Below are 15,075 nucleotides of genomic sequence, written 5' to 3' on the forward strand. Positions count from 1 at the left end.
GTTACCATAGGATATGGATAAAGATGATTATGTATAAGAGAAAATAAAAAAGTTGCCTAGATATTTAAACCAGAAAAAAAAATAAGGAAGGTTTATGTTGTAGAATATTATTTTAAGGTGTGTTACCTTTGTTTATATTGCATTTAACTCTGTGAAGTTGTATGACTGTGTCTGTCTAAAGCACCTGCTGGTCTAATAAAGAACTGAATGGCCAATAGCAAGGCAGGAGAAAGGATAGTCAGGGTTGGCAGACAGAGAGGATAAATAGAAGGAGAAATCTGAGAGAGGAGAGAAAAAGAAGTAGTTAGAGAAGGACGAAGACTCCAGGGGACAGCCACCCAGCTACACAGCAAGGCATGGGATAAAAGTAAGATTCACAGTAGTAAGAAAAGGGAAAAGCCCAGAGGCAAAAGGTAGATGGCTTAATTTAAGTTAAGGAAAGCTGAAAGCTGGAAAGAAAGAAGCCAAGCTAAGGCTGGGCATTTATAAATAAGAATAATTCTCCATGTGTAATTTATTTAGGAGCTGTGTAGTGGGTCCATAAAAGAGTGGAAAAAAAACCCAGCAGGTTCATATATATATATATATATATATATATATATATATATATATATATATATATATATATATATATATATATATTTCAGAAAATCATATAAAGTACAGTAGTGAAAAAGACAGAAGTTACCATGACTTGAGTAAGGTATTAAGTAAGACTATGTTTTATTAAACATAATCTTTCTTCTTCACCAGGGCTAGCAAACTGGTAGGCAAGCTGAATGCTCTAGATAGACTATTGTATTCAGTATATATGGCATTTACTTGCTAACCTCACTGAAATATAAATTTTACTGTGAGTTGTTTTCACATTAATGAAAAAATTATAAATGTTTTAGCAAAGAGCAAATCCAAAATAAATATTTGTTCAATGATTAATGAATAACCTTCTGATTAAAGGTGTAACTTTGACAGTTGTGTGGGTTAATTAATGCTAAAAGTATGTACTGTGGGATTTATGTCAACCTGAGTCAAAATCTGAATTTTTTTCCTGTTTTAACTTAGGGGAAAAAGCAAATACAGTCCTCCATTACTACAAATTATTTTGTCAAGTTTCCTCCATTTGTGAAAAACCATAAGGATCGTCAATGCACCTCTAGTGCCATGGAAGAAACTTGTCCTTGGAAAACAACCTTCATGATCATGGTATCCCTCTGCCAGGTATGTGGACATTTTTATCTTCTTTGATCATATCTTGGCACACAGTGAATGAGAAAATAATGACATGGTTATAAAAGTTTTATTTAATATAAACTGAAAGAATTAGAACTCTGAAACTGCACTTTTAACTGTGGAAGGAGACCACAGAGAAGGTCCACAAGATAGGAAATCACTGTGTTACTCAAGACATATCTGCTAACAGTCGTTTCATTTGGATCCTATTCCCCACATAATGACTCCCATTTGCAGTGATGACAGAGTGCTTGCCTTTGTGGGAACTCATTTAAGACAACTGTGCTCAGCTTTGTGCATCATTCTGGGAAACCAGAATGCACTATCACTATCTGGAAAATGATTACAGAGCTCCCAAACCTCTGATGAAAATGAGGAAAGTAGGTGAGTGGAGTGGAAGGCAGTGGAGGAAAAAATGTACCATTATCAAATGTCACCAAAGAGAACCAGACCATTTGGTAGATTGTAGAACTTCCTGCTTTTTGGAGGAGGCAGGTGGCTCGGCTTTAAGACATTGCCATTCACTAAATTCTCTGTGTCTTTTCTTCTAAAAAACCCTTAAAGGATATAAAGAAATAATTCTATCTTTAAATGTTTTTATTCCTTCCTCATCTGTATGAGGGAAACATAGAGTTCCTCTTCCACTGAGTGATTGTACAAGATGACTTAGTTTCATAACTTCCTGAGCTAACACTCTTTCCTCAGGTATGCCCATCTACATTCTGGTTGAAAAGAACAAGTAACAAATCCAAATCTACCATAGGTCATCATGTTGGAAGGTCAAGTTCACGTTTTCCAAATGTTTTTTTTAGTCAAAGGACTCCAGAGATTTTTAATTGGCTTTGAGATCTTCCACATGAAAATAGAAGATGCATTTTTACCCAAATCTGTTTCAAGTACTCTTAAGTTTGTAAGTCATCAACTTAGAAAATCAATATAGAGATAATATGTTTATAACCAATGCTGATAAAAACTTTAACACATAATCATAGTGTTTCAGGTTAGATTGCATGGCTCCTGGGGCATTGCATGCCTTTCAGTTCCTGAGAAACAGAGGCACCCCCCACCCCAGGGAGTGAAGGATTCAGGTCACCTTGTGTTTTTCTTTGTGCTCTAGAAGTCAAAGAAGTATATTGAAGCTTGGCTGGATTATTAGACTTAGACATTAATCTTGTATACTCTGTATAGATCACTAACATATTAGGATCTGCCAACTACTGTTGTATTGATCCTGGCAACTGCCTTTCTATTCTGTTTCATTTAAGAGTATAAAAAGTCTGATTGTTTGGAATAAACTGGTCACAGCTTGAGTCTTCATGTGATCCTCCAACCCATGCCTGGCTAAGATTCATTTCTCATCAGACATATCAGGTAACTCTGGCTCAGTAAGTAAGACCTGATGCTTACACATGATCATTGTGTTTCTTTGAAATGCATTTAATTTTTATCAATTAATTATGTAACAAGTGAGTTCAAGTAAGACCAAGAGTTCATGTTGCTTGGGCAAATATTCTTTCTGATACCCCAAAATTTGTTTAAAATATTTCTACTAAGTGAAATCAGTTTGATAATCTGTTACACATATTTTCCAAAATTAGTTGTGTAGTTTTTATGTTTGAAAAGAGTGTTTAGCTAATTAGAGTTAACATTAGCTAAGAAAGGGGGCTAAATTATAGATTGATTTATACATAAACATTTTTAATGAAAATTTATATGAAGATTATGTTCAACTGACTTTAGATATTTTGAAGCTTAATCTATTCACAGTTGGCTAAACTTAGCTGAAAACGTGTGTTCAGTCTCCATCTGCATACCTGAACTTTGATGGCATAGAAACAATACAAAGCAAAAACATAGCCTCAAATGTGGTTTAAAAAATGCTGACATCAGAAATGGCTAGTGTTTGTAGCATGCTAACTGTAGTTGATGGGAAGTTATCGGGGTTTGCAGGTTACTTTTTAAATAGCCTTTGAAAAACCAAAAATTTAAATGACAGCACCAATTGACATGCCAGAGTGGATGGGGAAGGTTGCAGAAGGATAGACTCCTACATGACAGCATATATTGTGTGTGTACATGTGTGTTTATGTGTAATGTGCTTACATATATATGTATGTTATGTATACATATGAGCAACATTGAATAGATTATATATTGGTGAAATTATTAAGGCAACTCCACGTAGTTAAAAGGGAGGTTTATTTTGTGGGGTAACTCACAAGTGAAGGGATAGGTAACAGTGTCTGGGAAAGGTGTGGCACAGATGTAACCAACCATCTTATTAAATAAGAAACACAGAACCAATGCAAAGAAGAAAGCCAAGAGGTCAGAGCTAAGAGCTAAAACCTTACCCTTCCTCCTGCGGTGGTCCTACCTCTCCAAAAGAGAGCTACTTCCTGTGTTAAAGTCTTTATAAAGACTTTCTGTTCTGCCTTCTCATTGGTTGTAAACCCAACCACATGACCACCTCGTCACTGCCTGTCTGTATAGACCTCCAGGTCTTCTATGGTTGGTATTGAGATTAAAGGCGTGTGTCTCCAATGCTGGCTGTATCCCTGAACACACAGAGATCTACCTAGCTCTGCCTACCAAGTGCTGGGATTAAAGGCGTGTGCCACCAATGCCCAGCTTTCCTATGGCTTGCTAATAGCTCTGACCCCCGGGCAACTTTATTTATTAACATACAAATAATATTTTAGGACAAAATAAAATATCACCATACTCGGGCCTTCAGGGTCCTCTCTTGGCCCCACCTTGTAGGAGTGACAGTTACCAAAGCCTCAATAGGGGTTGGAACTTCTAGATCAAAGTTGGAATGGCTACCCACTAAAATTATATGTATGTATAACAATAATAATTAAAGAAAAAGAGGCCAAATTTTTTAGAAGAGTTGAGGTGGAGGGTGTGGAAGGAGTTGGAAGAAGGAAAGAGCAAGGAGAACTCATGTAAATATAGTACTCATGATTGAAATTCTCAAGAAATAATTAAACAAAAAAATCAAAATGAAAAGAAATTAAAATACATTTAAGCATAATTTGGAAAGCCTAAGATAAAACACTACTGGGAAATTGGTCTTAGAAATTATTTTAGATATATTATTGATTAAATATCATCCCACTTAATACTTTAAATTTGTCTCATAAATCTTTGTAAAGCATTTTTTCAACCTGTATAACTACACAAGTAGAGTGACACATGAAATATAAACTCCATGGTGAGAGCTCCGAGGAGACTCGTCAATGAAGTGCTTGCCACAGAAGCATGGCAAATTGATTTCAGATATCCAGGATCCAGATATAAATCTAGGTGTAGCAGTGAGTGACTGTCTCTTGCAATTTTAGCCCTGGGAAGGTAGAGACAAAAGGATCTTTGAAATTTGCTGGCTAGCCAATATAGCTGAATCAGTGAAAGTCACATTCTCAAAATATGAGGTCAACCTGCTGAAAAAGGCACCTTTGGTGGTTTGAATGAAAATGGCCCCCGAAAACCAATAGGGAGTGGCACTATTAGGAGATGTGACCTTGTTGGAATAGGTGTGGCCTTGTTGGAGGAAGAGTGTCACTGGGGGGCAAGCTTTGAGGTTTCAGAAGCTCAAGCCAGGCAGTTTACCCTCTTCCGGCTGCCTTTGGACCCGGATGTAGACCTCCTAGCTATCTCAATAGCACCATGTCTCCCTGTGTGCTAACCATGCTTCTTGCCATGGGCTAAACCTCTAACTGTATGACAGCCCCAGTTAAATGTCTTCATTTATAAGAGTTGCCATGGTCATGGTGTCTCTTCACAGCAATAGTAACTCTAAGACAGCATCAAACATTGACTTCTGGTTTCTTTACACACATACACAAACAAAAAAAAATTCCCACAAGGCACTTGTTCTAGTATTTTTCCTAAATCTAGATAGAGAAATTATCTTGACAAAACACAGTTCCTTAAGTAAATGATGTCTATTAAAATTAAAACAAAATTGTGACAATCACATCATGAGACTTTTGGTGTATCTTTATGCCAATCATTTTTATTATAGGATTTTTTAAAATAGGATCTTAAATTAGTCACTTATTTTTAAAGCTTAGATGCTTCCATCTTTTTAACGGACAGTCCTATTTTCATTGTTTATCTTTGAGAGTTATTATAATGATGTGAATGTGTAAGCCAAGCATAATAGAAATAAAATATACTAAGAAATGTATGCAATTATTCTGTAACAGTCATCTTTGTTTAAGCCCCAGTGTAATTTGCATCAATCCATATTCTCATAAAGGATATTTCTAAAAATATTGCATGCTAGATTTTCTTTTCCTGTCAAGAATAGTTCTTATCATGTATGCTACATATTTCTAAAGAATTATAAATAATTAAATGAGCTTAAAATCCTAATAGGTCTCACTACTCATGTAATCGTTACAATACTGATTCTATTTTTTAAACGAAAGATCTGTTGTTTTTAGAAAGATTGACTTCTTATTGCTTTGTTTATTGTTGATAACTGCTACTATTTATAGAGATTGTTCTGTCAAGAATAGCTACATGTTGGTACATCAGATTCCCTAGCAATTTTGGGCATTGGCTGAGCCATAGCATTTGTGAGAGGAATATCAATAGTCCTCGTGATGTGTGGTGTCCTAAGAAAATGTGTCAGTTCTGGATGTAATCCAGTATCCTTTCTCATAATAGTTTTAACCTATACAAAACCAGTAGGAGGTTTTATATAGAATGATTGCATTAATCATGAAGAAATCTTTACTCCACATAAGGTACAGTGGACATTACATATCCATCACCAATACTCACTGGACATCAATACTGCACCAAAGGGCGGAAAGGAAAGAACATAAGATTTTGAGTTAAAAACTGCAGATTACATCTGAAAAAAAAAAAAACACTTGAGCTGAGTCGTATCAAAAAAGGCAATAACTGCTCTGCACATATGTTCTCTAAGCTTAGGAAAAGAAAGAACTTTAGACTTTGTAAGTTACTTCTAAACCAAACCATGGAAGGCTTTCTAGATAGGTTTTTAACCCCAGAAAACAAGCATTTTCTTAAATTCTGGAATCGTGTGTGTGTGTGTGTGTGTGTGTGTGTGTGTGTGTGTGTGTGTGTGTGTTTGTGTGTGTGTGTAATTCACTCTCAGAATATGACAAAGATTCTGACTTGGCACTGGTGGCTTTTAAAAAGTAACATTATTTAGATAATATACTAAAATATACGTGTTTCTTTCATTAGAATGTGCCATGGGAATAAAAAAAGAAGCCTTTTGAAAAGTTATATGTCGTATGATTAGAACAGCCATTATATAAGTATTTCACAGGGGAAGGGGAAATACAAATGTTCTTTTTCTTATAGAAAGAAGTAATTTACAACTTGACTTAGGTACTTAATTATCATGCTCATATACCTTGAAAATTTACTAGTCAAACAAATACATACTGCTAAGATATGGAGAATGAATTCAGTATCTGCATCCATACTGGGACTCCAAAATGAATAAACATATGCATGCTTTAAAATCTTTTAAATTGAATATATTATATTGCAAAGTTCTTCCATTAAGTAGAAGCAATGAAATAACATTATTTCTTGGCACTTTGATATTGGAACAGATCTTTACACCTATTACACAATCTAAATATTTCCACTTGTCTTTCCCAGGGCAATAAACTATCTACTTCTGTTTAATGTGTCCAGACTGTTGCTGTCTTGTTTATGTACACCCACCAGGTTGTTATGGCATGAATATGAAATGTTTCCCATGGGTGAATATATATTGTTCACCAGATGAGGAAACTGTACAACTTTTTGAAAATGGGACTCAGCTGGCAGACATGTGTTAGAGCTCCTGGTCTGCTAAGATGTGAGAAGCAAGCGCAGCCCTTGACATTGTGGACCAAGCCCGCCCCATCACCTGGCCATCTCTACCACGGACTGTACCCACTGATACAGCCAGTCAAGGAGATCCTTTGTCCTTCAGGATGTTTCCATCAGATATTTTGTCACAGCAACAAGAAGATCTGAGTCTTATAACCACTTATCTTCACATTTTCTTTTCAATGTTGCCAAAAATGGTATTTATGTACCTAAAATTGCCACTCAGCTTTCTTAAGAAGTATGCTACACCTCTGTTATCCAGCCTGAAGTTTTTTTTCCTAGCAATTCTTATTTTGTGATAACAATAAACAAAATCCAGAAATATGGGATTCAGAAAATTATAAAATAAAAATAAAATTGAGAAAAATGCAATGAAAAAAATGAATTTTAAAGGACTGCCTTAAGCTGTTGGTGATAATTGAAGGAAAGAGGGATAATCAACATAATCTGTCACAGTAGAAGTGGAAGTAGCCTTTGGGCACAGGTATTGAGAAGCTGGCATGTGCGAGAATCTTTTGGGGGGTGGTAAAAATGTTCTGCCACTGGATTGTGACACTGATTTCATTAATTCGTATATTTATCAACAATCGCTGAATTGGACATTTGCAACCTGTGCATTTGAGGTATGATGGGTCAGCAGGGAAAGGCGCTTGATGCCAAGCCTGGCTGCTTGAGCTAGGTCCCTGGAATTCATGTGGTAGAAGTAGAGTTTCAGACACCCACAAATTGTCCTCAAACTTCCGCATGGATGCAGTGCTAAGCTTGTGGGCACAGGCACACGCACGCGCGCGTGCGCGCGCGCGCGCACACACACACACACACACACACACACACACACACACACACACACACACACACTCCATACAATAAATAAATGTAAAATAAACAGAAGCAAAGCATAATTTTGTAAGACCTTATTTTCCACTAGATGTGTATAGCCCTAATAGATGAGGAAGGACATTTTCCTCACATCATTTAGAGAATTCATGACAATAAAACAGTCACTGTTACTCTTACTGAAATTATACTGCATGTCACCATTTTAATTGCCCGGATAATTTAAAAATCTGCATTCCTAGGCTCTCAGTGAAAATGAAATTGTCTGGAAAGAAATTAGGAAAATATGAGCAAAGATGACAGAACAAATCTATATAAAAAGAAGAAAGACCTGATAGAGTAAATAAGCTAGTAAATAATGCTTATTAAATACAGGTGATTTTTATACAATTTAAGCGCACAGGTAGCACAATGAAATTGTGAAGAGTGAAACGGACTAGCACTGAGAAGCAGCCCATTCTCCAAAGCTATGAGAGTCTCCAGAAGGATGAGTCTTTGGTCCTGTCATAAGTTCTTTCTGTTGTAGTGCCAAGTGAACACGTGTAAAGCAAAATCTCCAACCTAAAGCAATGGATTCTGTCACCTTTAAAGAAACTCCGTTGTCACTATAGCCTGTAGGGGTGGTTGTATCCTGAAGCACTGCCCCCTATTAGGCAGCAGGTAACTTCCAGGTACCTGCCCCTCTCAAGACTGGGACCCCTCAAAAACCTGGGATGAATACTTGCTCAGGCTCTCTTGGCTACCTCGTGGTCTTGCATGCTGGTGCTGCGGATCAAGGCAGAGTTCTCCAGAGAACCGCATTGGACCTTGCCCCACTCCTCCTGAATTCCTCCACCAACTCAATTGTTCTTGTTGTCAGTTAAACCCTGAATAAAAACTCCTTTGACCTGCAATTGGACTCTGTGGAATTTCCCCATTAATAGCCCTATCATCACTACCTATTTTTCCCTCATAAGTACATTTAATAGATTGCAGAAAGCTTAAAGTCATTTCTTCACCATCCTCTCAAGTTTTCTTCAGACTAAGCGATGTGTTTCTCATGAAGCTGTGGTCCTGTACAGGACCAAAGTGTATGTCCTATGTACGTTCAAATCATGTATGTATTGGTTTTCCCACAGATCATAGCCAATATCATCATCTTTTAATACAGAATATTTCCATCTTTTAGGGACTCATATCTCCATTGATTAATTGTGGGAGATTTTTGTTTGGTTTCTCACATCTCACCAGGAATTAGTCCCAATATTTGAAATAACTCTGAGGTCTCAGGAGTATGTTACACTGTTTATTGCAAATGCCTTCCTATATTAACCTCACTACAAGTGACTCAGGAATAAAACTGAAGGTGGGGAATTGACTGTGAAAGTCCCACTTCTCAGCAGATTTTTAGCTCGGCTTGTTAATCCTAGTATAAGATAAACAATACAAACCCCTGGTGTTATATGACCATTTGAATGCCTTGTTTGTGGGGAAATATCTGAAAATATGGATAACATCTCAAGCAGATAGGCATTCTTTCAATTATAATCTTATTGAAAGGACAGGCAGAGTTGATTGAGGATTCCTTCTTAGGACTCAGAGCAACTGTTTAGGAGGTCCAATTGTTTAATTGACTGTGATACCTCAATGCTGGGATATTACGCCATACCAGAAGCTAAAAGTAAATAAATAATACATAGGGCAGATGAATGGCTCAGCAGGTACAGGTGCATGGTGCCAGTCTGGAAGACCTGAGTCTGATCCCAAGAAACAGGGCATAAGAGAACCAACCCTCTGCAAGTTACTGTCCTCTACCTTCCAACCACACACCATGGCATTGTGCCCATACATACACATGCATACAAACAGCTGTAAAAAATATAAGCAAAAATGTAATAAAAATAAATTAATAAATAAACATGGGGGGGCAGTACAATAGCTTAGTAGGCGAAAGCCTTGCTTCACCAGCCTGATTTCAATACCTGGAACCTGATAATGATGAAGAGAGAACTGACTCCAGGAAGCTGTCGCTGGCCCCAGTGTGTGCGATGGCACATGCTCCCTTCCTATGCTCTACACCAAAATAATGCGTATTTCCAAGTTTTAAATGAGTACAATAAAGGAACACTGGAAAATTTCTTTCAAAAATAGTAAAATTTTGCATTTATTTCATGATTTTATTTTATTTAAAGGCCAAAAACAAAAGATAGTGTGTGTGTCTTATATAATATTTTTAAGGCAGTAGGATCTTTTTTTTTAATAAGTAGCATGTCAAATATTTTATTGAGTATATATTATTTATTGTTTACTTTTTATTTTATTTTATTTACAATATAATTTAATTCTACATAATAACCACGGATTCCCTTGTTCTCCCCACTCCCGCCCCCCTCCACTTCCCCCCAGCCCACCCCCCATTCCCATCTCCTCCAGGGCAAAGACTCCCCCAAGGATTGAGATCAACCTGGTAGACTCAGTCCAGGTAGGTCCAGTCTCCTCCTCCCAGGCTGAGCCAAGCGTCCCTGCATAAGCCCCAGGTTTCAAACAGCCAACTCATGCACTGAGGACAGAACCCAGTCCCGCTGCCTGGATGCCTCCCAAACAGATCAAGCCAATCAACTGTCTCACCTATTCAGAGGGCCTGATCCAGTTGGGGGCCCCTTAGACATTGATTCATAGTTCGTGAACAGCCTAGACGTGAGTGGGGGTAATGAAGGGCGAGGGTCAAGGGAAAGAGAGCTTGGGGGAGCAGGAGATCCCAGCTGGATCAACAACAGAGAGGGAGAACAAGGAATAGGAGACCATGGTAAATGAAGACCACATGAGAATAGGAAGAAGCAAAGTGCTAGAGAGGCCCACAGAAATCCACAAAGATACCCCCACAATAGACTACTGGCAATGGTCGAGAGACCTCCCGAACTGACCTACTCTGGTGATAGGATGGCCAAACACCATAATTGTCATGCTAGAAACCCCATCCAATGTCTGAGGGAACTGGATGCAGTGTTATATAATTTTTGTCTTGACTGTTTACTTTAAAACTTAAGGAGCTTGTGACATGAGGGTGGGAATTCAAGTTTAACTTTCCTACTGCCTAAAAAAAATATTACTATAGAATATGGTAGCTTCATTAGTGTCTTACAGTGAGTTGACAGTTAGTTTTATTATTGTTACTAATGGTGTTGTAGAAGAATCATCAGACAATTTATTAGCAACTTTCTTAACAGAAACTGAAAATGTTGTATGAATGCAATGCTTACTGAGTCACAGCTACGAGTAAATAGTACAAGGTTATAGGCACCTTTTAAAAAGTATATCACCCTATGAATGACAGAAATTCAGAAAATCAGTTAAGTACATGAATTCTGAATGAAAGTGCCTATTTAATGCTTTAATCCTAAAATGTTATCCTTACAAATAAGTGTAATTTTAAAAAAAATTATTAAATTTTTTAAATGCATGAGTGGTTGGCCTGCATATTTATTTATGCACCACATATATGTGCAATACCTGTGGAGGCCTGAAGAGGGAATTGGATCCTCTGGACTTGGAGTAATGGTGGTTATTAGGAGCCATGCTGGTGATGGGCCCTCTAGAAGAGCAGCATGTGCTCTTAATTGCTGAACCATCTCTCCTGCCTTCCAAATATGAACAATTTTGCTAATTAAAAAAAAGAAATAATTTTAAATGAAAAGCTGTGTATCTTTCATCAGATATTAAGTAATTGTTGTTTTGTGTCAATGAGTTTGTCTGTGAAGTAGAAATACTTATATTCAACTCCTCAGGCTATCAGGACTAAACTAAGTGATATGTATAAGCCATACATATGTTGACCATAATCATAAAACAAATGGTATGTGCTCTTTAATCTTTAATACTTTCTAAAAGTAAGCTTCAAGTCCATGTAGAATGACAGTTTTTAGATAGATATTAAATGGCGTTTCTTTTATTCCTTAATACTTACAAAGATTAAGTGTTATATCCACTTACCATGACAGTTTCTAGACAGATCTATAACTTGTTTTAATTCTAACAACTTAATTTCAGTAATATTCGTTCTTTTAAAATAAATATTATTGCAGGGGTGCTTTTAAGAAGCATTTATTCTTCCAACATTCATAGAACCATCTGTTATAAGAAAAGCAGAGATAAATCTAACATCACTTCCCCATATCCTCATTCTCAGCATTATGTTCATCCTGTGTGCCATCATCAAGTGTGGGTGCAAAGAGTTACTTAGAGAGGGGTCCCTTGGAAAACTACTCCATAGCTTTCCTGGCCTGTTTTCTGTATTTGAAACTGCTTGGGGAATGAAGGATTGATGCATCTTTTACAGTTTAAATGCATACTGCCATGAAGTCAGATTTTTGTTCAGCCACTTGATAGTTTATTGTACCTATCAAACGTCTGATACTGATTCCCATCATTGATCTCTCCTTGAGGTCTCATACACTCCCCGGCATTCATATTTTCTCAGATCTTGAAAGGCACCTATCTGTGTGCTTCTCATCATCAGGGTTCCAGTTCCAAATCTCTTTGACTATGTACTCAATATTTTCTTAGTTCAGAAAGCCTCTGCTGATGGTTACGATCACTCCTCCCTCATTTACTTCACTCCCATACCTTAATTTACTCTGCTTGGTGTAGGGTGCCATAAGTCTTAGTGGCAGGATTGCCTAATAGCCCACAAGCAGTGATCAATTGGAAGCTAAGCCTCCATAAGTATTTTTTGTTCACTTTCACCTCCTCATCTTCAGAAACCCAAACAATGAACAGAATAGAAGGTGAAAAGTCTGTATCTTGATGAAAATGGGGGAATAGGTTTGATGAGAACAAGTACACCTTCACTATCAATTTTAGTATCAAGAGAAAAATGACTCATACCGAAGGACAGAACACTCCAATGATTTCTGATTTATCATCAAACAATGTGATTTCCTGATCCACTGATCCATGAACAAGAGATTTATTTGTGTTCATGACCTTGTTTGATTATTTTCTACCCATGAAGTCCTACAGAAGTTTCTGAAACTCTAAGACTCATGTAACACCTTGACTCCATATCCTGTTAATCATGAAGCCCTCTTTATAGGACCCAAAGTGCCAGAATTCATGTAATCTTCCAAATCAGGAAATTCATCAAAATGTGTGTGAAATATATACATATGAAATATATATATATATATATATATATATATATATGATCACAAAGAGTACCTCTGCCCATATTAGTATATTTTTTACATAACACATAAACATGTTTATGAGCTTCTCAGAGACAAGGATCAGCTTTTATCTTACTGGTCCCTTGTTGGACTTATTTACAATTCAACCTGGTCATAAACATAACAAAAACTTGGCCATTGACTCAAGTTAGTATGTGCAGTTTATTTTAAACATTTCATCCTAAGCAGTGAAAGTAAGTCCACTAAGGTGCTGCCTTCCAGGTCAAAAGCTGACATATATTTTGAGCATTAATATAGCATCTCTAAATCATAAGCACTAACAGTGATAGTTGGCTCAAAGAGTATCTTGGTTACAATTAAACAAGTGATTACACAAATATCTTCATAACACTGAAGATTATTATAGCATGTGTTTCTGTGTTATAAAGCAATGGTAGGCTTCTCAAATTTTCTTTGTCAAAACAAGTTTTTCCCCCTTCTTAATCTGTTACCATAGTAAGATTACTTTTATTTTGCTACATATTTTTAAAGTTTGAAAGTTAAAATCAAATGATGTTTGCAATTATGCATCTTTATCCTACAAAGAATTATCTCATAAAGCATAATATTCCTAATCTTACAGAGTCAGTGAATCAAATGTAAATATTTTCTACCAACAGATTTTGTGTGAAATGAATAACATTAGACTTTTAGATAATTTAGTTCCTGATATTATATCAATTTTATGGAGTTAACTAGATTGAGATTTCAGAGATTGTTTCCCAAGAATTTAAACTTTTTCAGTACTCCATTATCAGATGTGTCACCTGGAAAAGTAATTGGGTCATGTAAACAAGAGCTGCTAACCACAACTGAGGTACTTATAAGTAGCAAAATCATATATATATATATATATATATATATATATATACACATATATATATACATACATATATATACATACAATATATACATGTATGTATTCTTACATAGCACATAAACATGTTTATGAGTGCTCAGAGACAAGGAACAGTTTTTATCTTACTGGTGCCTTTTTGGACCAGTAAGATATTTGCAATTCAACCATATATACATATCTATTAATATTCTCCACAGGACATTCAGAGGGTAGAGCAGTGTGTTTACCAGAAGAAAGTTTAACTTAAAGCAAATTCATTCGATAGATAATAATTTGTTATTTTCCGAAGGCCATTCATTTCCTCTTTCTACAGGATAGCTCAGTTACTGGCCCGGGGAAAACAGAATTCATCTACACAAGAGAGCTTGCAATCACAATATTCACTATGATTTTCTCTAAGTCAACTTTTTCAATCATCTCCTAGAAGGTAAATTCCTGCCCAGGAAAAATAGTTGGCTCTAGTAATTGCTACACAGTGAGACTGTCTAAGCAAAAATTAATGTTTGCATTCTTTTTAATCATCCAATCAACATATAATGCTTGAAAATCCCTCCCATTATATGAGCACACATCTCCCTTTGTTCCAGAATATCCTTAGTTTCTTTTCTGCTTACATATTTTTAAAACAACACTGTTTCAAGTGTCTTTGTTTTAGTTCTCATGAAGATACTTAAATCAGTGAGTTGGATTCCTTTCTACCTAAGCTTTTGTCAAGATCTGACTCCATGCTGCTAATATCAGCAGCATTTGTCCCAATTTGTTGAAGTCTTCATATATATATGTGTATGTGTGTGTGTGTGTGTATGTACACATATATGGAGAGAGAGAGAGAGAGAGAGAGAGAGAGAGAGAGAGAGAGAGAGAGAGAGAGAGAGAGAGCTCTCATCCTCATCATATGGTCATGATTGCCTTGGCCATGATGTCTTATCACAGCAATAGGAAAATCACTAAGACAGCAATAACATGCTGTCTTATGACTTATACATGACCGAGTCAGGGTCAGTAGCCATAAGTCATGCCTGGAAGACATTCTCTCTTAATTCTATGATGCTCCAATCATAAATACTTTCACCTCATGAT

This window comes from Peromyscus californicus, unplaced genomic scaffold, assembly GCF_007827085.1.
Source record: "Peromyscus californicus insignis strain IS unplaced genomic scaffold, ASM782708v3 Scaffold_23__1_contigs__length_62951481, whole genome shotgun sequence".
Classification (NCBI taxonomy): domain Eukaryota; kingdom Metazoa; phylum Chordata; class Mammalia; order Rodentia; family Cricetidae; genus Peromyscus; species Peromyscus californicus.